General features: G+C 40.6%; 1 protein-coding gene and 1 long non-coding RNA gene across 11 annotated transcripts in view; one reads left to right on the forward strand and one right to left on the reverse strand.

Moving 5' to 3' along the window:
• PLEKHA7 (pleckstrin homology domain containing A7) overlaps positions 1-23,867 on the reverse strand; it is a 310,525-nt gene that overhangs the window by 193,333 nt on the left and 93,325 nt on the right. For 2 of the 10 annotated variants that reach the window (XM_039533624.1, XM_039533625.1), the window contains exons 1-2: positions 22,890-23,001; positions 19,665-19,714 (exon numbers count right to left, since the gene is read on the reverse strand). The exons of 6 other annotated variants lie outside the window; for them this stretch is intronic. The gene's annotated coding sequence lies outside the window, so the exon portion shown is untranslated. Of the gene's footprint in view, positions 1-19,664; positions 19,715-22,889; positions 23,002-23,867 lie in introns of those variants that run through there. 2 more of the 10 variants (XM_039533623.1, XM_039533626.1) reach the window with 1 other exon arrangement.
• Positions 6,090-23,867, forward strand: part of LOC120402987 — a 43,904-nt gene continuing 26,126 nt past the window's right edge. The window contains exon 1 of the long non-coding RNA XR_005597404.1: positions 6,090-6,126. This is a non-coding gene — a long non-coding RNA (uncharacterized LOC120402987). The remainder of the gene's footprint in view (positions 6,127-23,867) is intronic.

Consider the following 23,867-nt stretch of genomic DNA (forward strand, 5'->3'; position numbering starts at 1 on the left):
AAACTCAATCATATAGATCAGGCACATACAAAGCACATGCAAATTTGATTTCCTTATTTCTCTAATTTAACACATTTTCAGTCACCCAATCATTAAAATTGCTACTACAAGACAGGCACTATTGTCCAGTTTTACATGAGAACATTAACAGAATGAAAACTGAAAACACGCACATACCTGTCTGACACCTGGTAAAAAGGATATCCTGGTTTAGGAACAGAGTTTGAAAATAGAGACTGACTACACATTGCTTTCACGAATTGTATCCACTTAAAGTGTTTCCATATTCCTTACCAAAGAATTAAGTACAAATATCCACCTATAGACTTGTTCAGAAGGTAACTGAAGAGAAACCAAATGCATATTCAAAGGTCTTAAAATTCTGACTGCATATCAGACTACTTCTTCCTGAAATTCCTAAAAGCCAACACCCTCATGACATCACATGACACAAAATTACAAACGTAATCATCTCCTTAAAAAGAAAAGAGTCTCTCTCATTTCTAATCAGAAATAAAATCCTGCAGTGCATCCTTCTTGTAAAGACAGCACATGTAAGGCTGAAGAGAAAAAGAGAGAGACCTGCTGTCTGAAACAGCAGCCTTGGTTTGGCAGTCAGCCAGCAACCAGCAGAACTTATTGCCAATGCTGCAAATCCCTCCTATCAGCTAAAGAAGATCAAGACTGCAGGGGAAACATGATTTTAGTCCCATGACAAGAACTCCCTTGGAAATGCATATAAGATCTATGATATGACCTTGAATCTCTATTACAAAATTCTCAGAAAGAATCATTTCAACAAAACCCTACAATTTATATAGTTATTTTATCAACCATCTCAAATCAACATCACACCGCATTATAGTAATATGACAGAATCCCTCTGTGCTAAAAAGAAACCATATCCCACTATTCTGGCAACTCAGCTAAAAGGTATTGTGTTTTTTGTTTTTGTTTTTTAAAATCATACTGACAAAATTCTTTAGGCAACTGAGAATATAAATAAAGTAATTTTGAAGTGTGTGTGTGTGTGTGTTTTCCTCTTAAAGAGGAAGGGAGAAAAACTGAATAAAAAGCAGGAAAAAAACGTGAGCAACTCAGTGTTACTAAAGCCTCTCCATTCTAGTACAGTATCATAATGCTTATGTTGAACATGTTTAAACCATACATAGTATTTATTAGTTTTACACTGAAGAATTTGTACATGTCCTTCCAATAAGCCAAAATGGAGGATGGATGTGGGTTTTAATGTCCATATAATTTTAAAGGACATTGAGGTTAAAAATAAACACATTTCCTTACATATGCTAGCAAAAATACTAAAAGGGGAATTTAAAACATCTAAATTATGATTACTTAGGTTACTTATGGTTACTTGCTGTGTGCTGAGCTTGTGTTTGTCAGTCTGTTTGTTTGTTTGGTTGTTTGAGGGACCGTGTGCTCTGGCTGGCAGTTGGAGGCAGGTTTGAAAGCTCGAAGCCTCTGGTAATTGGCTGGGCCTTAATCAGTGGGCGGGGCATTCACTCAGGCCAGGCCAGGGCTTTATAAAGCGGGCTGCTAACAGGAGTTTCGCAAGGAGTTTGGAAGCCATAACCCCTTCCCTGTAGCCCCCCCTAAAATCCTAAAACCTATAAACCAAACTACATTCTAAAACTACTTTCTGTAAACCAGCCTTTCACTAACTAGGAGACAATGCAGGCAGAAGCCCAGCAGCAGAGTGGGGGCTATCCAGTTTATTGCGCTGAGTGTAGCATGTATGATTACCTGCCCTGTGGGCGGGTTGCGTATGTGTGCAGTCGGTGCAAGGAGCTCCTGGCCCTCAGAGACCATGTTTTTGGAGGCCAGGTGGCGGAACTGGAGGAGCTGAGAGAGGCAGAGAGGTATGTTGATGAGGCTTTCCGGGACACTGTAGAATTGTCCCACCTCCGCTTAGACAGCACCTGTGCTGTTGAGGAGGAAGAAGGGCCCAGGGAAGTAGAGCAGTCGATGGGAGCAGAGGGAAACCTTCCCGTAGTTGGGACCCTCCTTCCAGATGGTGCTGGGGTTGCCTCTCGCACTGAGGTTGCCTCTCCGGGGGAGGGAACTCCAGTTTCTAGGAAAAGGCAGGTGTTAGTAATGGGAGATTACATTATTAGAAATGTAGATAGCTGGGTCTGTGATGACCGGGAGAACCGTATGGTGACTTGCCTGCCTGGTGCGAAGGTTGCGGATCTCTCGAGGCATCTAGATAGACTTATGTGTAGTGCTGGGGAGGAGCCGGTGGTCGTGGTACATGTAGGTACCAATGACCTAGGGAAGGGTAGGAGAGATGTCCTGGAAGCCAAATTTAGGCTGCTAGGGAAGAGACTGAAATCCAGGACCTCTATGGTGGCATTTTCAGAAATGCTCCCAGTTTCAGGCCAGGTAGGCAGGCAGAGCTTCAGAGTCTCAATGCGTGGATGAGACGATGGTGTAGAGAGGAGGGGTTCACGTTCATTAGGAACTGGGGAAACTTCTGGGATGGGAGGAGCCTATACAGGAGAGATGGGCTCCACCTAAACCAAAGTGGAACCAGACTGCTGGCGCTAAACATTAAAAAGGTTGTAGAGCAGTTTTTAAACTAGGTGATGGGGGAAAGCCGACTGCTGCAGAGAAGCGTGTGGATCGGACACAGACTTCTCTTAGGGAGAGTCTGATGATAGAGAATCTCCAGGTTATAGTCAGGAGCAGAGGAATGAGAAATATAATGTAAGGGCCGGATCAGATGATGAACAGTCACATAAAAAAGAATCAGGAACATCAGAAAAAGGCAGGCTAATAAACAGGGACAAGTTTTTAAAGTGCTTGTACACAAATGCCAGAAGTCTAAATAATAAGATGGGTGAACTAGAGTGCCTTGTGATAAAGGAGGATATTGATATAATAGGCATCACAGAAACCTGGTGGACTGAGAGCAATCAATGGGACACAATCATTCCGGGGTACAAAATATATCGGAAGGACAGAACAGGCCGTGCAGGGGGAGGAGTGGCACTATATGTTAAAGAAAGTGTAGATTCAAATGAAGTAAAAATCTTAAGCGAATCCACAGGTTCCATAGAGTCTCTATGGATAGAAATTTCATGTTCTAGTAAAAATATAACATTAGGGATCTATTATCGACCACCTGACCAGGACAGTAATAGTGATGATGAAATGCTAAGGGAAATTAGAGAGGCTATCAAAATTAAGAACCCAATAATAGTGGGGATTTCAATTATCCCCATATTGACTGGGAACATTTCACTTCAGGACGAAATGCAGAGATAAAATTTCTCGATACTTTAAATGACTGCTTCATGGAGCAGCTGGAACCCACAAGGGGCGGCGACTCTAGATTTAATCCTGAGTGGAGCGCGGAGCTGGTCCAAGAGGTAACTATAGCAGGACCGCTTGGAAATAGTGACCATAATACAATAGCATTCAACATCCCTGTGGTGGGAAGAACATCCCAACTGCCCACCACTGTGGCCTTTAATTTCAAAAGGGGAACTATACAAAAATGAGGTTAGTTAGACAAAAGTTAAAAGGTACATTGACTAAAGTGAAATCCCTGCAAGTTGCGTGGGCCTTTTAAAGACACCATAATAGAGGCCCAACTTCAATGTATACCCCAAATTAAGAAAAACTGTAAAAGAACTAAAAGAGCCACCGTGGCTTAACCACCATGTAAAAGAAGCAGTGAAAGATAAAAAGACTTCCTTTAAAAAGTGGAAGTCAAATCCTAGTGAGGCAAATAGAAAGGAGCACAAACGCTGCCAACTCAAGTGCAAGAGTGTAATAAGAAAAGCCAAAGAGGAGTTTGAAGAACGGCTAGCCAAAAACTCCAAAGGTAATAACAAAATGTTTTTTAAGTACATCAGAAGCAGGAAGCCTGCTAAACAACCAGTGGGGCCCCTTGACGATGAAAATACAAAAGGAGCGCTTAAAGATGATAAAGTCATTGCGGAGAAACTAAATGGATTCTTTGCCTCAGTCTTCACGGCTGAGGATGTTAGGGAGATTCCCAAACCTGAGCTGGCTTTTGTAGGTGACAAATCTGAGGAACTGTCACAAATTGAAGTATCAGTAGAGGAGGTTTTGGAATTAATTGATAAACTCAACATTAACAAGTCACTGACCAGATGGCATTCACCCAAGAGTTCTGAAAGAACTCAAATGTGAAGGAACTATTAACTAAGGTTTGTAACCTGTCCTTTAAATCTACCCAATGACTGGAAGTTAGCTAATGTAACGCCAATATTTAAAAAGGGCTCTAGGGGTGATCCCGCAATTACAGACCGGTAAGTCTAACGGCAAATTAGTTGAAACAATAGTAAAGAATAAAATTGTCAGACACATAGAAAAACATAAACTCTTGAGCAATAGTCAACATGGTTTCTGTAAAGGGAAATCGTGTCTTACTAATCTATTAGAGTTCTTTGAAGGGGTCAACAAACATGTGGACAAGGGGGATCCGGTGGACATAGTGTACTTAGATTTCCAGAAAGCCTTTGACAAGGTCCCTCACCAAAGGCTCTTACGTAAATTAAGCTGTCATGGGATAAAAGGAAAGGTCCTTTCATGGATTGAGAACTGGTTAAAGGACAGGGAACAAAGGGTAGGAATTAATGGTAAATTCTCAGAATGGAGAGGGGTAACTAGTGGTGTTCCCCAAGGGTCAGTCCTAGGACCAATCCTATTCAATTTATTCATAAATGATCTGGAGAAAGGGGTAAACAGTGAGGTGGCAAAGTTTGCAGATGATACTAAACTACTCAAGATAGTTAAGACCAAAGCAGATTGTGAAGAACTTCAAAAGATCTCACAAAACTAAGTGATTGGGCAACAAAATGGCAAATGAAATTTAATGTGGATAAATGTAAAGTAATGCACATTGGAAAAAATAACCCCAACTATACATACAACATGATGGGGGCTAATTTAGCTACAACGAGTCAGGAAAAAGATCTTGGAGTTATCGTGGATAGTTCTCTGAAGATGTCCACGCAGTGTGCAGAGGCGGTCAAAAAAGCAAACAGGATGTTAGGAATCATTAAAAAGGGGATAGAGAATAAGACTGAGAATATATTATTGCCCTTATATAAATCCATGGTACGCCCACATCTCGAATACTGTGTACAGATGTGGTCTCCTCACCTCAAAAAGATATTCTAGCACTAGAAAAGGTTCAGAAAAGAGCAACTAAAATGATTAGGGGTTTAGAGAAGGTCCCATATGAGGAAAGATTAAAGAGGCTAGGACTCTTCAGTTTGGAAAAGAGAAGACTAAGGGGGGACATGATAGAGGTATATAAAATCATGAGTGATGTTGAGAAAGTGGATAAGGAAAAGTTATTTACTTATTCACATAATACAAGAACTAGGGGTCACCAAATGAAATTAATAGGCAGCAGGTTTAAAACAAATAAAAGGAAGTTCTTCTTCATGCAGCGCACAGTCAACTTGTGGAACTCCTTACCTGAGGAGGTTGTGAAGGCTAGGACTATAACAATGTTTAAAAGGGGACTGGATAAATTCATGGTGGCTAAGTCCATAAATGGCTATTAGCCAGGATGGGTAAGAATGGTGTCCCTAGCCTCTGTTCGTCAGAGGATGGAGATGGATGGCAGGAGAGAGATCATTTGATCATTGCCTGTTAGGTTCACTCCCTCAGGGGCACCTGGCATTGGCCACTGTCGGTAGACAGATACTGGGCTAGATGGACCTTTGGTCTGACCCGGTACGGCCTTTCTTATGTTCTTATGTTGATTTACTCTTTCTGATTTCTTTTTGTTTCTCATCTTGGAAATAAAAAAAGGAATCAACTTCACTTTTGTTTACTTTAAATTACTGGTCAGTTTCTCATTCACTATGAAAATGGTGCAAAGTTTGGCTTGCAAAGGGTAATGTTTAAAGATGACCTTCAAAAAAAAAGTGTGTGTTGTATCCTAAAATGCCTACATTTCAGAGCAAATTTGATCTGATAGTGAAATCAACCAATTTTAAGATGTTTGGGTTTTTGTTCATATCAAAATGTAAAGTTAAGATTTCCACATTTCATCCAACAAATCTGCTTTATGTTTTTTCCCAGGATTGAAATTAGGGGGAGTGTCTGAATTTACAGGAGGTAAGTACCGACAAGGGGTGAGACCATGAGGCGAAGGTAGGTTGTATGGCACCACAGTAAAACCTGAAAAATGTTTTGACCATTTTATTAGATTTAATTCATGTTTTAAAATCATCATGCAAATTAAAGTTGGCTACTCAAGCCTACTATGAAGCACTACATCTAAATCCTTCTTGGTTTCTTCTTGTGATTTTGCACAACTTTGTTAATGAATTTCTCGAATGCAGTGCATTCATCTTTGGTGGCGTTTTATATGTCTGGTACACTTCCAGTTCTTCACGATACGCTCATGATCAGGCAGAAGGCGACTTCTTTCAGAACACAAAATTCTATTCAATGAGAAAAAAGAATGCTCAACTGTAGCTGCTGTGACTGGGAGTAGCAAGAGAGGTATTCCAACTTCTTTCAATCCAGGAAACATAGCACAAAGATTGGGTCAAACCACTAGTGATGATGAAGAAGTAGTTGAAGTCAAATCTTCATTTGTTCATTGTATTACATTCCACTCTGTGTTCAAATTCTCTATTCTGTCCTGATCACACAGCAGCCCCATTGCTGGTAGTGCCTCATTCCACTCAACAGTTGGTGTTTTATAAGACAGATGTGATGAAGTAGGAATGTTCTTAATGTTTTCTCTGAATACTGTGTGGGTGCCTCAGTTTCCCCTATGCATTTCTTAGGTATCTGGGGGGGGGGGAGGAAATCAGGATGTGCGATTGTTGCAGAGCCCAAAAGGGCCCGTCATACGGTCTGCACAGAGAACGGCCAATCCTCTGTCTCCTGGAAACTAATCGCCTGGGCCCCTCCTCTACAAAGGTGCCAATTGAAGGTGTTGGAGAACAAAGAGATCAGGTGACTTCCTGGCCTGGGAAAGAGACAAAGGGAGAGGAGGGACTGGAGAGTTTCAGTTTGGGGCTGGCTGGGAAAATGGAAGGGAGGCCAGACAAACCTCCTGGCCTCCCCTGGCCCCCCAAGATGGACCTGACTGAGGGGGTCATGTTGTCTGTACCAGCAAGACATGTCTTGAACTGTGTTCCTGTCATCTAAATAAACCTTCTGTTTTACTGGCTGGCTGACACTCATGGTAAATCAGAGGAAGCCAGGGATGCAGGGCCTTGTCTCCCCCCAAATTCTGTGACAACAGGCATCCATAAAAGCTGGGCAGATGTTGAGTAGAATCCAGAAGTTGCTGTTGTAGATTTATAAGAATCAAGTCGGTGTAATTTTTCAGCTGGATTAACAAACACTTCTTGTCCTTTTCACATATGGATTCAATATAAGTGCCTTCATTAGTCAGCCTCTGGTCAGAAGTCTTAGCTTCTTCCAGTATGTTTTCAATCAATCCAAGTGTAGCTTCTATTGCTGGACAAATTCTATTCTACTACTGTTGTTGCAGAAGCCTGGATGGCATTGTTTAATAACCCAAGTGGCTTCATCAGTAGACTTACAAGAGAGAGAATGGTGATAGTCTGCTCTGAATTTAGTAGCAAAAATAGTTCACCAGCTTCACTACTTAGATCTGTCCCTTCTCAGTAGATACTTTCCAAAGCCAGTAATAACTGTTGCAGTAATTTTAAGACAACAGCCAAGGACTGCTCATCATGAGAAATCCACAGGTTTTCCCAGGTTGAACTAATTTGAACTTCTGTCCCAATGAATCTTCTATTTTTCCCAAGACATTCAGTCCTTTTGGATTCTTGCTGGGAGGAAATAAAATAAAGGAGTATAAAAAAAGACATTAAATTGATGGCTTTTAAAATGTTTTTTTAAAGATTCTGCAGCTCATACTAGTGCTAGTTGGAATAGATGGTCTCCACAGTGTGAATAGAAGAGATTGCTTTTCTCTGAGAAAAACTTGTACTCTGCTATGTCTTCCAGAGAAGTTTGCAACTCCATCAAATGCACAAGCAGCCATCTGTTTGAGGTTCAATTTACAAGCATTTAACTCTTCAAAGGTGTGGGTTTTCACAGATGCAGCCAATGTGTCTTCTCTAACCTGAGCATCTAGAAATGCATCTATTGGCCTACCACTGACATAAAGATAACCACAATGACTTAATACTTGATTACCATTTGCATCAGTACATTCAACAGCCGTGTATGCACATTTTTTGAATGTGGTGAGAGAGTTCTTCACTTTTTCAACTGCTGAGTCTTTCGCTGTTATACCACATGCTTCTAACCAGTCAGCTGAGTTTCTTGCAGGAAGATAGTGAGCATTCGCCGGTCTTATTTGGAACCGGTGTCCAACTTCAGGATTAACAAGTGACAATGGACTTAACATTGGCCTCCAGTTTGTAGTGTGTGGTATCTCTTGCTTAAATAGAAAGTATGATGCAAAAGCCAAATTTGTTCAGGTAAATTGTGTTTTTGTTAGAGCATTTTCAAAAGCCTCATTAAGTACTTCTAAAATTGGCTTTTACAGTGACTGGCTTCTAAGGCTTTCTATGTGTCCCTGCGGTCCAGAGGCTTGGTGTTCTGAAGCCTTTTCACATAAGTTATCAGCACTGGCTTTGCTGATCGGCCTAGCAAACCAAGCTCCTCCACTTTTACTGTATAAATCCACATCTTGAATACTGTGTGTAGTTCTGGTCACCTCATCTCAAAAAAGATATATTGGAATTGGAAAAGGTACACAGAAGAGAAACTGAAATGATTAGGGATATGGAACAGCTTCCATATGAGGAGAGATTAAAAAGACTTGGACTTTTCAGTTTTGAAAAGAAACGATTAAGAGGGGATCTGATACTGTAGAGGTATATAAAATTTTGACTGCTGTGGAGAAAGTGAAAGTATGGTTAACTTTGTCACATAACACAATGTCAAGTATCAGAGGGGTAGCCGTGTTAGTCTGGTTCTGTAGAAGCAGCAAAGAATCCTGTGGCACCTTATAGACTAACAGACGTTTTGCAGCATGAGCTTTCGTGGGTGAATACCCACTTCTTCGGATGCAAGCAGTGGAAATTTCCAGGGGCAGGTGTGTATATATAAGCAAGCAAGAAGCAAGCTAGAGATAACGAAGTTAGATCAATCAGGGAGGATGGGGCCCTGTTCCAGCAGCTGAGGTGTGAAAACCAAGGGAGGAGAAACTGGTTCTGTAATTGGCAAGCCATTCACAGTCTTTGTTTAGTCCTAAACTGATGGTGTTAAATTTGCAGATGAACTGGAGCTCAGCAGTTTCTCTTTGGAGTCTGGTCCTAAAGTTTTTTTGCTGTAGGATGGCCACCTTAAAATCTGCTATTGTGTGGCCAGGGAGGTTGAAGTGTTCTCCTACAGGTTTTTGTATATTGCCATTCCTAATGTCTGATTTGTGTCCATTTATCCTTTTCCTTAGAGACTGTCCAGTTTGGCCGATGTATATAGCAGAGGGGCATTTCTGGCATATGATGGCATATATTACATTGGTGGATGTGCAGGTGAATGAACCGGTGATGGTGTGGCTGATCTGGTTAGGTCCTGTGATGGTGTTGCTGGTGTAGATATGTGGGCAGAGTTGGCATCGAGGTTTGTTGCATGGGTTGGTTCCTGAGCTAGAGTTACTATGGTGCGGTGTGCAGTTGTTGGTGAGAATATGCTTCAGGTTGGCAGGTTGTCTGTGGGCGAGGACTGGCCTGCCACCCAAGGCCTGTGAAAGTGTGGGATCATTGTCCAGGATGGGTTGTAGATCCCTGATGATGCGTTGGAGGGGTTTGAGCTGGGGACTGTATGTGATGGCCAGTGGAGTCCTGTTGGTTTCTTTCTTGGGTTTGTCTTGCAGTAGGAGGCTTCTGGGTACACATCTGGCTCTGTTGATCTGTTTCCTTATTTCCTCGTGTGGGTACTGTAGTCTTGAGAATGCTTGGTGGAGATTTTCTAGGTGTTGGTCTCTGTCTGCGGGTTAGAGCAGATACGGTTGTACCTCAGTGCTTGGCTGTAGACAATGGATCTTGTGGTGTGCCCGGGATGGAAGCTGGAGGCATGAAGGTAGGCATAGCGGTCGGTAGGTTTTCGGTATAGGGTGGTGTTAATGTGACCACCACTTATTTGCACCGTGGTGTCTAGGAAGTGGACCTCCCGTGTAGATAGGTCCAGGCTGAGGTTGATGGAGGGGTGGAAGCTGTTGAAATCATGGTGGAATTTTTCCAGAGTCTCCTTCCCATGGGTCCAGATGATGAAGATGTCATCAATGTAGCGTAGGTAGAGAAGGGGCGTGAGTGGACGGGAGCTGAGGAAGCGTTGTTCCAGGTCGGCCATAAAAATATTGGCATATTGTGGGGCCATGCGGGTGCCCATAGCAGTGCCACTGATCTGGAGATATATATTGTCATTAAATTTGAAATAGTTGTGTGTGAGGATAAAGGCACAGAGCTCAGCAACCAGTTGTGCTGTGGCATCATCAGGGATACTGTTCCTGACAGCTTGTATTCCATCAGTGTGTGGGATGTTTGTGTAGAGAGCCTCTACATCCATGGTGGCTAGGATGGTGTTTTCTGGAAGGTCACCAATATAAATTAATAGGCAGCCAGTTTAAAACAAAAGGAAGTATTTCTTCACACAATGCACAGTCAACCTTTAGAACTTGTTTCCAGGGGATGTTATGAAGGCCAAAACTGTAACAGGGTTCAAAACAGAACTGGATAACTTCATGAAGAATTGGTCCATCAATGGCTATTAGCCAGGATGGTCAGGAATGTAACACCATGCTTAGAGTGTCCCTAGCTTCTGTTCGCTAGAAGCTGGGAGTGAATGCCAGGAAATGGATCACTCAATGATTGCCTGTTCTGTTCATTCCCTTTGAAGCATGTGGAATTGGCCATTGTTGGAAGACAGAATACTGGGCCAGATGGACCATTGGTCTGACTCAGTATGGCCATTCTTATGCAAAATTTAATTATAATATAATAATAAAAAAAATTAGCACAGAAACTCCCCAACATAACCTCTCAAGATAGTGATGATGTGAGCTAACGACCTTGGCAAATAATGCATTTTAAAAATCTTGACCTACTAGGAAACATATATTTATACAAGTTTCCCTGTCACAAATCTAGCATTCTGAAGCAGTAAAATATAGTCCAAACAAATATTCTTTTAATGTGCCCCTCCCATCTCCCTCCACTGCACCCCACTTATAGTAGTTGTCCTTGGTCAGTGGAGACCCAGAGTTCAGAGGTGCTTTCATATGAGTTCACCTCCAACCCTGGGGGTTGGGTGGGAGGGAGAAAGCACCCTGCTTGGTCTTTCAGCCACTCGCGCTTGCTCCAGCCGCTCACTCTGGCTGCTGTTATTCGTCATGTGACCATTCACTCCACCGCTGCCTTGCCGATAGCCCTGTGCCGTCAACTTCTGCTGCCACCTGCCACTGTGACCTCTGCGAGTCTGTCTCTTGAGGTTCTACTCAGCTCTCATGATTTCAGCTCTCAGTGGGGGAACCTCACTGCTAGTGCATGCTGGGCAGTCTCATCCACAGAAACACTGTCCCGCAGCAGGACTAAGCACTTAGACCTGATTATCAGTGATTTCAGCTCTAGTGGTCACTTAAAAAAAACAAAAGACTCTCTGTGGAGCCTAATCAGCTCTATATTTAAACAGGGCAGAGGGACAAGTTAAATAGTGCCCATGACGCTTAGGTAGAGCCCACATCACCAAGCAAAACACCTGTCTCCCTCCTGCCCCCCCACCCTCCACTGGGATCTGGCATCCAAACCTCCTGCTTAGCAAGGTCAGTTCAGGTGAGGGTGACCAGAGCTTAATTTGTAATGAAAGAGGTGCCAGGCCTCAAGCAAGTTTTTTACATTCATCAGTGAAGTGGCAAGCCCAGAGGTCCAGGGGCTATGAACTGCCAAGCCTAGAGATGCCAGGGCTCAGCCTTCGCACAAATTAAGCACTGAGGGTGATCCCCTCAATCAGGAAAGGCTAAGCACAGTTCTGCTGCCTCCTTTACTCATGCAACAACAACCACCCCTGCATTCAATACTAAAGTGATTTATAAACCAACACCAGCGAAAACTGATCACTTGGGCAACACATCTGTCTGATGGATACCTAGGCAGAGTGGATGTGTTCATGTAAATACAGCCTGGTCCTGAAGCCTCTCTCCTCACCCCCAGCTCATCACCAGCTGTCAGAAGAGAGCTCATTCAGGCCTTGCTTATGAATCATTATTTGAAATTATAAGGTTAGCCAACATCACCAGAACGAATGCACTGACATTGTCATGAAAAACAACAGCTGTGTGAGGAAGCTAGTCTTTCTTCATACTTTTAAAATCTATTATGCTTTTTGAGGTACATGTATTTTATCATATACCATATATGCTTTTAAAGTGTGTATTAATGTTTCAATTTCAATTCAAATTTCCAACCCGACGCAACACTGCATGTAATTAGTTGACCGTGGTGGGGGGGTGGTTACGGTGAAATCCAGAGGAGAGAAGAGGGGAGTGTACACACACACTCTAGGGGGTGTAGGGAAATCCCTGCCCTTTATGCCTTACATAGGGCTTAATTCAGTGGTTCTCCAACTTTTGTACTGGTGACCCCTTTCAAATAGCAAGCCTCTGAGTGCAACACTCTCTTATAAATTAAAAACACTTTTTTATATATTTAATGCTATTATAAATGCTGGATGCAAAGCGGGGTTTGGAGTGGAGGCTGACAACTTGCGACCACCCCACATAATAACCTCGTGACCCCTGAGGGGTCCCGACCCCCAGTTTGAGAACCCCTGGCTTAATTTAACAGGCAAGTTTTGCACTGCTGCAGCCAGCCACTTCAAATGCACTGATGCAAACTCTTAGCATAGACACACTGCACTGGTGTGAAAAGAGACGTGCTAGTGAAGCTTACCCTAAGTTTGAAACATTGGTGTAGTTACCCCAGAGCAAAAAAAGTTTTTACATCTTGGAGTGTTTATTAGATGGGTCTGGGCTCCAACATGTTTGAGCAAATCCAACAATTCATCATTTAGCTCTTCTGTGTCCAGTTCACCACATGTATGAGGATAATAGTTGCTCACAGCAAAGGTGTAATGTTAAGCACAGCTTTTGTAATTACATCTTTGAAACCCTCTGATTAAAGATGTGTTGTGAAGGAAGAGCAGCTAAAATATTTTGAGGGTGTGGGTCTGAGGATACTTGATTTTTTTCCAGTGGCCTCCCACTTTTAATTACTATAAAAAGACAAACCAGAAATTTAATTGACCCTGCAGCTCACAGAAAGAACTCTATTGCTTCTTCCACATTTTTAAATTTGAATGAACCTGATACTTAAAGGACTGGACAACTTTAAGCAATAGTTAAGACTGGGAAGAGAGTTTATAAGCAGCCCACAGACTTGAAACTGGAATATATTTTTAAAAGTGGGATCCCTCCATTATAACATACTAGTTTAACATTATGGAAGTTTTTTTAAATAGGGGTGAGAGTAGATATTGACACCACACACAAGCATATCTGCAAACCGAAAAAATAGGCCAACCAACCGGGCATACTTTTCCTCATGCAAGCTTATTGTTATGTACAAATCTACTTCCTGGATCCATATTTACTTGACAAATAAAAGTTTCATTCCGAGTCTGATCACATGCATATTTTACTTCTGTGTTTTAAACTGACAGCCAGTGCCAATCAAGATAAACTCAACAAACCACTGATACTGTTTGATGGACTATAAAATGTTCCATTCAAACTACCAAATAAGAAAACTACAGAGCTTGAAACAAATTAAGATTAAACAAACAAAATAAGTCACCAGGTTCAGATGGGTTTCAGAGTAGCAGCCGTGTTAGTCTGTATCCGCAAAAAAAAAAAAAACAGGAGTACTTGTGGCACCTTAAAGACTAACAAATTTATTTAAGCATGAGCTTTCGTGAGCTACAGCTCACTTCTTCGGATGCATAGAATGGAACATACAGACAGGGGATATTTATACATACAGAGAACATGAAAAGGTGGAAGTATGCATACCAACAGGCAGAGTCTAATCAATTGAGATGAGCTATCGTTAGCAGGAGGAAAAAAACTTTTTGAAGTGATAATTAAGATGGCCCATAGAAGGTGTGAGGAGAACTTAACATAGGGAAATAGATTCAATTGGTGTAATGACCCAACCATTCCCAGTCTTTGTTTAACCCACAGTTAATAGTATCTAGTTTGCATACTAATTCAAGTTCAGCAGTTTCTCTTTGGAGTCTGTTTTTGAAGTTTTTTTGTTGCAAAATTGCCACCTTCAAGTCTGTCACTGAGTGGTTAGAGAGGTTGAAGTGTTCTCCCACTGGTTTTTGAATGTTATGATTCCTGATGTCAGATTTGTGTCCATTTATTCTTTTGCGTAGAGACTGTCTGGTTTGGCCAATGTACATGGCAGAGGGGCATTGCTGGCACATGATGGCATATATCACGTTGTGCATAGATGTGCAGGTGTATGAGCCCCTGATGGCGTGTCTGATGTGATTAGGTCCTATGATGGTGTCACTTGAATGGATATGTGGACAGAGCTGGCATCGGGCTTTGTTGCAAGGATAGGTTCCTGGGTTAGTGTTTATGTTGTATGGTGTGCGGTTGCTGGTGAGTATTTGCTTCAGGTTGGGAGGCTGTCTATAAGCGAGGACTGGCTTGTCTCCCAAGATCTGTGAGAGTGACGGATCATCTCTAAGGATAGGTTGTAAATCTTTGATGATGCGCTGAGAGGTTTTAGTTGGGGCTGTAGGTGATGGCTAGTGGTGTTCTGTTATTTTCTTTTTAGGCCTGTCCTGTAGTAGGTGGCTTCTGGGTACTCTTCTGGCTCTGTCAATCTGTTTTTTCACTTCAGCAGGTGGGTATTGTAGGTTTAAGAATGCTTGATAGAGATCTTGTAGGTGTTTATCTCTGTCTGAGGGATTGGAGCAAATACGGTTGTATCTTAGAGCTTGGCTGTAGACAATGGATCGTGTGGTGTGTCCGGGATGGAAGCTGAAGGCATGTAAGTAAGTATAGCGGTCAGTGGGTTTCCGGTATAGGGTGGTATTTATGTGACCATCGTTTATTAGCACAGTAGTGTCTAGGAAATGGACCGCTTGTGTGGATTGGTCTAGGCTGAGGTTGATGGTGGAATGGAAATTGTTAAAATCTCGGTGGAATTCCTCGAGGGCTTCTTTTCCATGAGTCCAGATGATGAAGATGTCATCAATGTAGCGCAAGTAGAGTAGGGGCGTTAGGGAACGAGAGTTAAGGAAGCGTTGTTCTAAGTCAGCCATAAAGATGTTGGCATACTGAGGGGACATGCGGGTTCAGATGGTATACAATAGTTCTAAACTACCTTAAGAATGAACTACTAGAAAAAATATGCACACACTTTTTAAAAAGGGCTACTGGAGATGACTGGAGGGTAGCAAATCTTGTACACCTATATTTTAAAAAATCTTTAGGGATGATCTCAGGAATTACAGACCAGTAATGTACTTAGCAAACTAACTGAAAAAATAGTTTAAAATAGAGTTACAAATGTACATAAAAGGGGAAAATGTGTACTACCTTACTAGGCTCTAAATTAACTGTCAGCTCAAGAAGAGGATATGGTCATCATTTAAAACAGCTCAATGAAGACCTAGGCTCAGTGTGAAGCTGCTGTCAAAGAGAGTAGATTAAATGTTAAGATGGGTAAAGAATAGAATGGAGAATAATAAAGAAATTATAACAGCTTTACATAAATCAGGAGTTTGTCCTCATCTGAAATACTGTGTTCAGTATTGGTCATCCCCATCTCAAAAAGGATTTTGCAGCATTAGAAGAGGGTCAAGAGACCAGCGACAAGAATGAGTAGGAGGCATGGAAAAACCCTCGTGAAGAGAGATTGAAAAGATCAAGATTGTGTTCTTTAGAGAAGAGACATTACTAAAGTATACAAAATAATGAATGGTATTGAGAAGATTGTTTGGGAACGTGTATTCTCCTGTCTCAAAAATACAAGACTACAGTGACACAGAATGAAACTGAAAGGTAGCAAATTCAAAACTGATCAAAGGAAATACTTTCTCACACAATGCATAATTAGACTGTGAAACTCATTTGTCAGAGGACATATTTGTGACACTACAGCCCATATTCATCCTGGAGGTATGATTCTGATATGATGATGACATAATTATGGTGCATTTTTTTTAAGATGGGTCATGTAAGGTGTCATTGGAAAAGATATGATTTGCTGAATATGATTATCCTATTTGTGTGCACGTAGCATTTTTGTATCTGAAGTTATGAATGCTGACTATGTATCAGTATTTCAAATATGATTATACCTGGGTGACATCCACAAGGCCAAATGTTTCCAGACCAGACAGCTGGTTGTGAAGGGCCTATTCAGGGTAATGGGGCATTAGGAAAAACAGGCCTTAGGAGAAGCTTATCCCCCACCTGGTGAGCCTTCCTGCGAATGCTCTAGACAGCTTGTAAGTAATGGTTGCTATGACTCAGCAAGGGCATGTGACCAGATCACATGACACTTAACCCCATTTTGATACCTGTATTTTTCCACAAACTGGGTGAGAATTGTTTTTTGAACAAAAGGATTCCCTCCATATGTTAAAGCTATATAAGGTGGGGTGTGAAATCATCTAGGGGCATCACTCCCCACACAAGAGAACTCCTGGAAACACCTAAGGAATGGGGGAAGTGCTGGTCCCAGGCTGAAAGGATTTCTAGCCTGTGTATGGAAACCTAGTGGACTGCTTGTATCATCAGCCAGGGTGAGAAACTGCATATTCATAGCCAATCTTTCTAGTATTTTACGCTTAGTTTGCGGTTTTGTTTATTTACTAGGTAATCTGCTTTGATCGGTTTGCTATCACTTATAATCACTTAAAATCTATCTTTTGGTAGTTAATAAACTTGTTTTTTGCTTTATCTAAACCAGTGCACCTTTGACTGATATGTCCGGGAAAATCTCAGCTTGGTTAACAACATGCTTGTTGCGTATTCCTCCACATTGAGGGCGAGGTGAATTATTTATGAGCTTAGATTGTACAGATACCTGTGCAGTGCAAGACAGTATAATTTAGGGTTTATACTCCAGTGGGGGGGCGCGTGCCTGGGAAATGGGAGTTACCTTGGCTGTAGCTTCTCTATTGTTGGCTCATGCAGTGGCTGGTCGGTACCTGCATGTAACTGCAGCTGTGTGTGTCCCTACCTATGTGAATGCTGGTGGGAGTGTAAAACCGGGAGCGATCTACAGCTTGTCACAGCAGCACAGTATGAGGGGGAGCTCAGGCTGGTGAGTCAGAGGGCTCAGTGGTACCCCATCACAATATCTGAAGCCCAGAACTCATCAAGATTCAAAGAGGAATTGGACATTTGTGTGGACATCAAGGATATCCAGACGCTATCACAGAAAATATTAAAAACCAAAAAGAAGCTTCATAGGATATAAATTCTCATGCTTCAGGGCCTAAGATCTATAACAAGTAGGAGTTAGGAGGAGACTCACTCGAGAAGCAGATTATTCCACATCTGCCTGTGTGGTGCTCACTTGTCCCTTCCTCAGAGACATCTCATGCTAGTTACTGTTGGAGACGGGATACTGGACTAAATGAATTAAGTGTCTGATCCAGAATGGCAATGGCAATTTCCATATTCCTGCTAAACTGATTCTCTACTTAAGAAAAATTATCTTGTTTAAAAGGCATAGTATCTGATGTTGTTACAAATCAAACTCTCTTGACTTTATAAAACCTGTTTTATTTGAAACCCATCCCAATCTTGGGAATAAAAAAGCATATAGTTTTACTAAGTGGATCCTGTCTGTTAAAGTGATTGCCTTTATCATAAAACCTATATAAAGAAAGTTCACTTTCACAATTGCATAGTATTATTAATTCCAGTAAAGAGTATCTCAAACAAAGGCATTAAATGATCTAATCCTGAAAACCATTACCTATGTAGGTGGTCTTTACATGCATAAAGGTTTGCATAATCAATCCTTAGAGTTTTAAATCCTGCTGTGACTGCTTTACTGCAGATTTCTTAGATGATGTTCTTCTGTACCATTAATGGGATGAAAAGCACACAGGCAAATGTAAGGACAAAAACATTTTTGCCATTGCTAAACATAGGTAAACCTATTTTCCTTGCAATCTTTATCTGTTCACTCAAGTGGAAAAATGACAAATCATGCAATACTGAGACACATAGGCCAAATGGTGGTTCATTACTTTACGTCAGCAACTCCTACCAGGCCTGAGAAACTCACTACACCTAAGACATCGCTGTCATAGTATTCATCTATAAAGTGTGTCTTTTAAGGCACCATATGAAAGCTGGTAACACACATCATTAATATCACTGCAAAATGTATGTATTAACACTATAAAAGGAATTGTTGACAGTTACTGGTCTTATGCTTTAAAGTCTGTCACCAAACAAAAGAGAGAGCCAGGTTTTCTTCCATACAGGAGAGAAAGCAGTTATCTCCCTCTCTATAACGTAAATTGAGAATTGTGAAGCCAGATACAACAGGAGCAGTATTTGCTTACAAGTCAACAGGAAAAAACAGGTTGGGGATGTGAAATCAGCACTGGAAGACAGTGGAGTCTGAAACCCAGGGGTTCATCCTGACTTTGGAAGCAAAGACAATAAACTTTGGGAACTATAAGGAGAAGCAAACAACATTTCATTATCCAATTTTGCTGAGGAACATTCTTGGCAGAGAAAACTCTGGATCCTAATTTGACTGAAAATCAGCAAGCTTGCAAAAGGACTGGGAGAGAAACTGTTTGAGTAGAAGGAGTCTAGCCTGCTAAAGTTATGCTAAGTCTCTTAAAAGCATGTTATACTTTTGTTTTATTTGTAACCAGTTCTGTTGCCACTACCCCTACTCAGTATCCCTTAAATCACTGTTCTTTATTAATACATTTATAATAAAAGCATGAATATGTTTATCTCAGTGTTGTAATATTAACTGAATCAGCTGGACCAAACAGGCTAGTGTGCACAGTGTCTCTTTGTAGACAGTGAGCTTGGTAATTTCTCTCAGTGTCCAGTGCCGAAGGATGGATATTACAGGGGGATGCTCCTAAGACGTTCGGGAACTGGAGTACACAGAGCGTTAACCTACAAGGAAAAGTAAGGGCTGGCAAGTTCTGAGAAGTTTGTCTGGGGTAGCTAACAGCCTAGGGTGATAGGGAGCTGTCTCCCAGGTTAGCACCAGCAAATCTTTTTCTCACTGAAGCATGGAGGTTACATGAGAACTTACGGTTTGGGGCACCCTGAGAAAGTATCACAAATACACACACATTTACAGCAACTTTCAGCTGAGGACCTTAAAAAGGCTTACAAACAAGTAAACAGATATTGTATTGTCCTCATTTTACAGATGGAAACTTGAGTCAGAGAGGTGAACATCAGGCTGTGAACAGGATTTGATGACACAATGTTAATACACCTGCACCTGGTCTATGGAGGAGCTTAGACCATTGACAGCACCAAAGAAGCTGAATCTTTACTGACATACCTTAAGTAACTTGACGGGCCACATCACAAGTTAATGACAGAGCAAGCTATGACTCTAACAACTTGACATTATGCTTACCTGAAAGCAAAAACAGTGTGAGGTCAACAGCAAAGGAGAAACAACAGCCTCTAAATGAAGAGAGGGTATGGGAGGGAAGAAAAGGGAGAAGACATGGATGAACACAGTACATGACTATAGTACAATGGGTAGAGAGGTGGATGGGAGAACAGTAAGATCGCAGGTCTGATTTCTCTCAGTTCAGTTACTTATCCATACAATGTTCTTGGGGGAGGCGGGGTTGTTATAGGATTCCATTCTCTTACATGCAGGTAATTAATAGGATTATTCATTGTGATGGTATATACTATTATGGTCATCACTTTTACAAGAATAAGATAAATTCTGTTGCTAATTTATTTTTTCTGAGTTAGCATGTTGGTTAACCCAATACTAGTGGAACGAATCCTTCAGCACCATGTGCAGGGGCAATCTCAAGCCCCATGACAATTACTCCAGAAATTTTTTCAGTCCTTGTAGATGATCCACAATATATAATCAACAAAAAAAAATATATAATCCACAATATATAACCAACAAAGTGTGCCTTTTGAAGTATCATTTAAAATGTCATAATCTGCTGAACATTACTGCCCAGGTAAAATGTGTATTAGTATTGATTGTAAAGTTACAAGATGCTACTGTATAGCATTGTTATAACATGCTCCAAGATTAAGTAAAGCAGGCCCAAACAAGTTTTTCACAGATAAAGACTCACTGGCACTCCAGCCAGGTGTTAAAGAGCTATCACAGGCTTAAGCAGCCATTCTCCAGCAATGGGAAGCTGTAAACAATAAATTTACATTTCATCATAGGGACGGTTCAACCCTCACATCCATAAGAGACTACTTGTTGCCTGCACCCCATCTGGGGGTAACCCTCAAAGAGGTGAAAATGGTATAAATACGAGAGACAGTGGCCTCCACTTGACCTCTCTCTTCTTTCTTCTCTGCTCATGACATCAACTCCTCTCAAAAAACTGAATTAAGGGGGAGGGGTCCCAGGCTGAAAGGAGATCCAGCCTCTGAAATTTACCAGAGTGTATGGTGAGAGAAAACCTTTTGCTTAGCTTGTTAAGTTAGGTCGGGGGTTCCCAACGCAGTGTCCGCCATGGCACCCGCCGGGACGTCTAAGAGCGCCCTAGTACTGGCCGGCGGACGAGCATCCGCCAAAATGCCTCCAACAAGCAGCGTCATCCAGAGGTGTCGCTGCCAAAATGCCGTTGATTGATGTTGCCACTTGTCAGCAGCATTTCGGCAGATGCTCATCCACCACCACGGTCCTCCATGGTTCGTCGTCTGGCACTTGCCAGACGAAAAAGGTTGGGGACCACTGAGTTAGGTATTAGCTTGAGTTTTACCCTTTGATTTTCTTCTGTAACCAATTTTGACTTTAATGTATCACCACTTGTAATCGTTTAAAATCTGTCTCTCTGTAGTTAATAAACTTATCTTATTGTTTTATCTTAACCAGTGAGTTTGGATTAAAGTGTGGGGGAAACTCCATTTGTCGCCCTGTTTGTTATTCATAAGTGACTGGTCAGAGTGCTCATGTATTTAGCTGGGAGTGAATCTGCATGCTAAAGGCTGTGTGAGCAGGCCAGGAATGGATGTTCTGACAACAAAGCAGTGTAAAAGGCACACCAGAATAGAGAATTAAGAGCAGTATGTTCAACAGTCCAGATTGTTCCCTGGGGAATGTCACATATATGTGTAAGAGTCTCCAAACATGGAAGGAGGTTCAACAAGAGCTGAATTAACAGTCTTATACTTCTTGCGGAGATGCAGTTTCAGTAATACCTTATATTTGGGAGTTCAAAGAATACCTGCCATACTGGTTTCAACTTGTTTGATAATAATTTACAATTGCAGCTTTTAAATGTCAGTACCTTCAGATGTCCAAATCTGCATTTTTGGCATTCAAGAACCCCCAATGCTTATTTTAGGCAAGTAAGTGCCCATTTCAGCATTCAGAAAGCAGGATTTGGTTGCTAAAAATGTGCCCACATTTGAAAAGTTAGGACTACAGATTTCAGCAGAATTTGGACAGGCCCAGAATGAATACAGGCAAAAGAATCATAAACATTATACCATTTTTATTCAATATATTTTGGTGGGCCCCTTCATAAAGTATTTTCATTTATTCATTTTTTAAAATCTGAAATAAATTATCTGAACTAAAAAAAACATGTTTTATTCTTTGAGTTTGGGAAGCATAACACCCAACACCCTTGCAAATACAAACAAGCACAGCTTGAAATTGGACTGATCTGCTTTATCCTATATGAGGACCATTTATACTGGACAGATATACATATTGATTATTCTAGATTAAGGTTACTGATATCTGAACTACCAGAAAGTACCTATGTCTTTGCTTTCACACACTGCAATATTAACTAATGCTGCCTTTAATATCTCAACACAACCTAAGACTACATTGTTTCCAAACTGTACTTTGTTTACTGTACATACATTCCTGCCCCTCTAAATGTATTTCATTATACATAATATGTTCATGATATGGTTGAAGTCTATTTTTGACCTCCAAGAAAACCTGAAGGGCAATCTTCTCAAGAGACCACTATTCTTACATAATAATCTTATTACTTTTAGAAGCCAGCGTTGTGAGCTACATCATCAGACTTATCATGTTGAAGACAGTTATAACATGATCTCATATATAGTTTATTTTAAATTATGCTGTAATGTATAGTATATCTGGATTGTTATGGAAGAGGTTTACAGTTTTAAGATCAAAATTCACTCATTCTGCTTTTAAATTTTAACATTTTAAATGTTGTATTAGGAAACCTCTTAGAACAGGAGTAATGGAAAAGATAAGGTTTACAAATAAACTCAGTCAATGCAGTGATAATGAGAGTGCTTTCAAAATAATCTTTCCTTATTAAGACTTTCTAAACAGAGCTGGCTGACATTCAATTAACATCCCTTCTACAAACAATCTGAAATATTCTTGATAAAATATTTTTAGTATTGCCACTGTTTGGCTCAGGCATATAAGAACAGGCTGAAGGTCATTTTGAGGATGAAGAAAATAAATCTCAGATAAAAGGAAAGTTAATAAATTAATCCCTAGAAAGACAAAGTATTTTAAGAACTCTTATATTTAAAATTGTGTGTATGTCTTTGTTTACCGAAATCTGAACCTACTATAATTTGAACATTAAAAGCAATGGACCAAACTCATTCACAGTGTAAATGCATTGAAGTCAATAAAATTTACCCCAAGGATGGACTTAGCCTGTCAGGAGTCTTTTTTGTTTGTTTGGGTTTTTTTTCCTCTCTCTCATTTCTTTTGCATACAAGACTATAGAACGACATACATAGTTTTGACTAAGAGCTCCTCATCTCACTTTTTCTGAGGAAATTTTTCTTTTGCTTAATTAAACAGGCATATGGCTGCATTTATGATGCTTACATTTGTTCCATGTTCTTATTCTTAGAACTTTAAATGACATAATCGAACATTCTAATTTAATAGATAAAACCGAACATGAGAAAACAATGCTTTTGCATACAAATGGAAACTGAGTTAAATCTATCTTATTCACCAAAACATCAAAAATTTCAGGCCCCATCCTGAAAAGCCTTTACTATTGTTTAACCATTGCATTCTGTGCTGCTTTAAGAACTGAATTTATAATTATTTCTGGTGTATTCTTTGTCATATTTCTTTGATCTGAGAGAAAACTATACACCAATTAATTGCCCAAGTAATGTTTTGATATCCTTTAAAATTCTATTATACTAAAATAGTTTGTGTTTTATAAGATAAGTCACCCCTTCAAATGGACTACAAATCAATCTTATAATTCATAAATAATTGGCAACATAAAATGTGTTTTGTCACATATATTTAACTGTAGACGTGCTACTAAACATTTGTTTAGAATGTAAAAAGTCTGGAGCGGCAAAACCCAGAGATATTTCTGGAAACCAAAAAGTTATAATCTTTCCAAAGTACAACTGTAAGAAAAAATGTTTCAGTGATGTGGGAAATTTCTCTATTCTAGAATAATATATTGTCTTTTTTCTAAAAAAAAACAAAAACAAAAAAAAAACCACAACCCACAATAAATAACACGACCTAAATATATTCAGAAGCATCCTCTCAAGCATAAGGACTCAATGATTCATACTTACAGCAACTGAAAAATCTCATGTCATTTCACATGAATTAAAAAAGTAAGCTGTATAAGAT

This window comes from Mauremys reevesii, linkage group 4 (assembly GCF_016161935.1).
Source record: "Mauremys reevesii isolate NIE-2019 linkage group 4, ASM1616193v1, whole genome shotgun sequence".
Lineage (NCBI taxonomy): Eukaryota > Metazoa > Chordata > Testudines > Geoemydidae > Mauremys > Mauremys reevesii.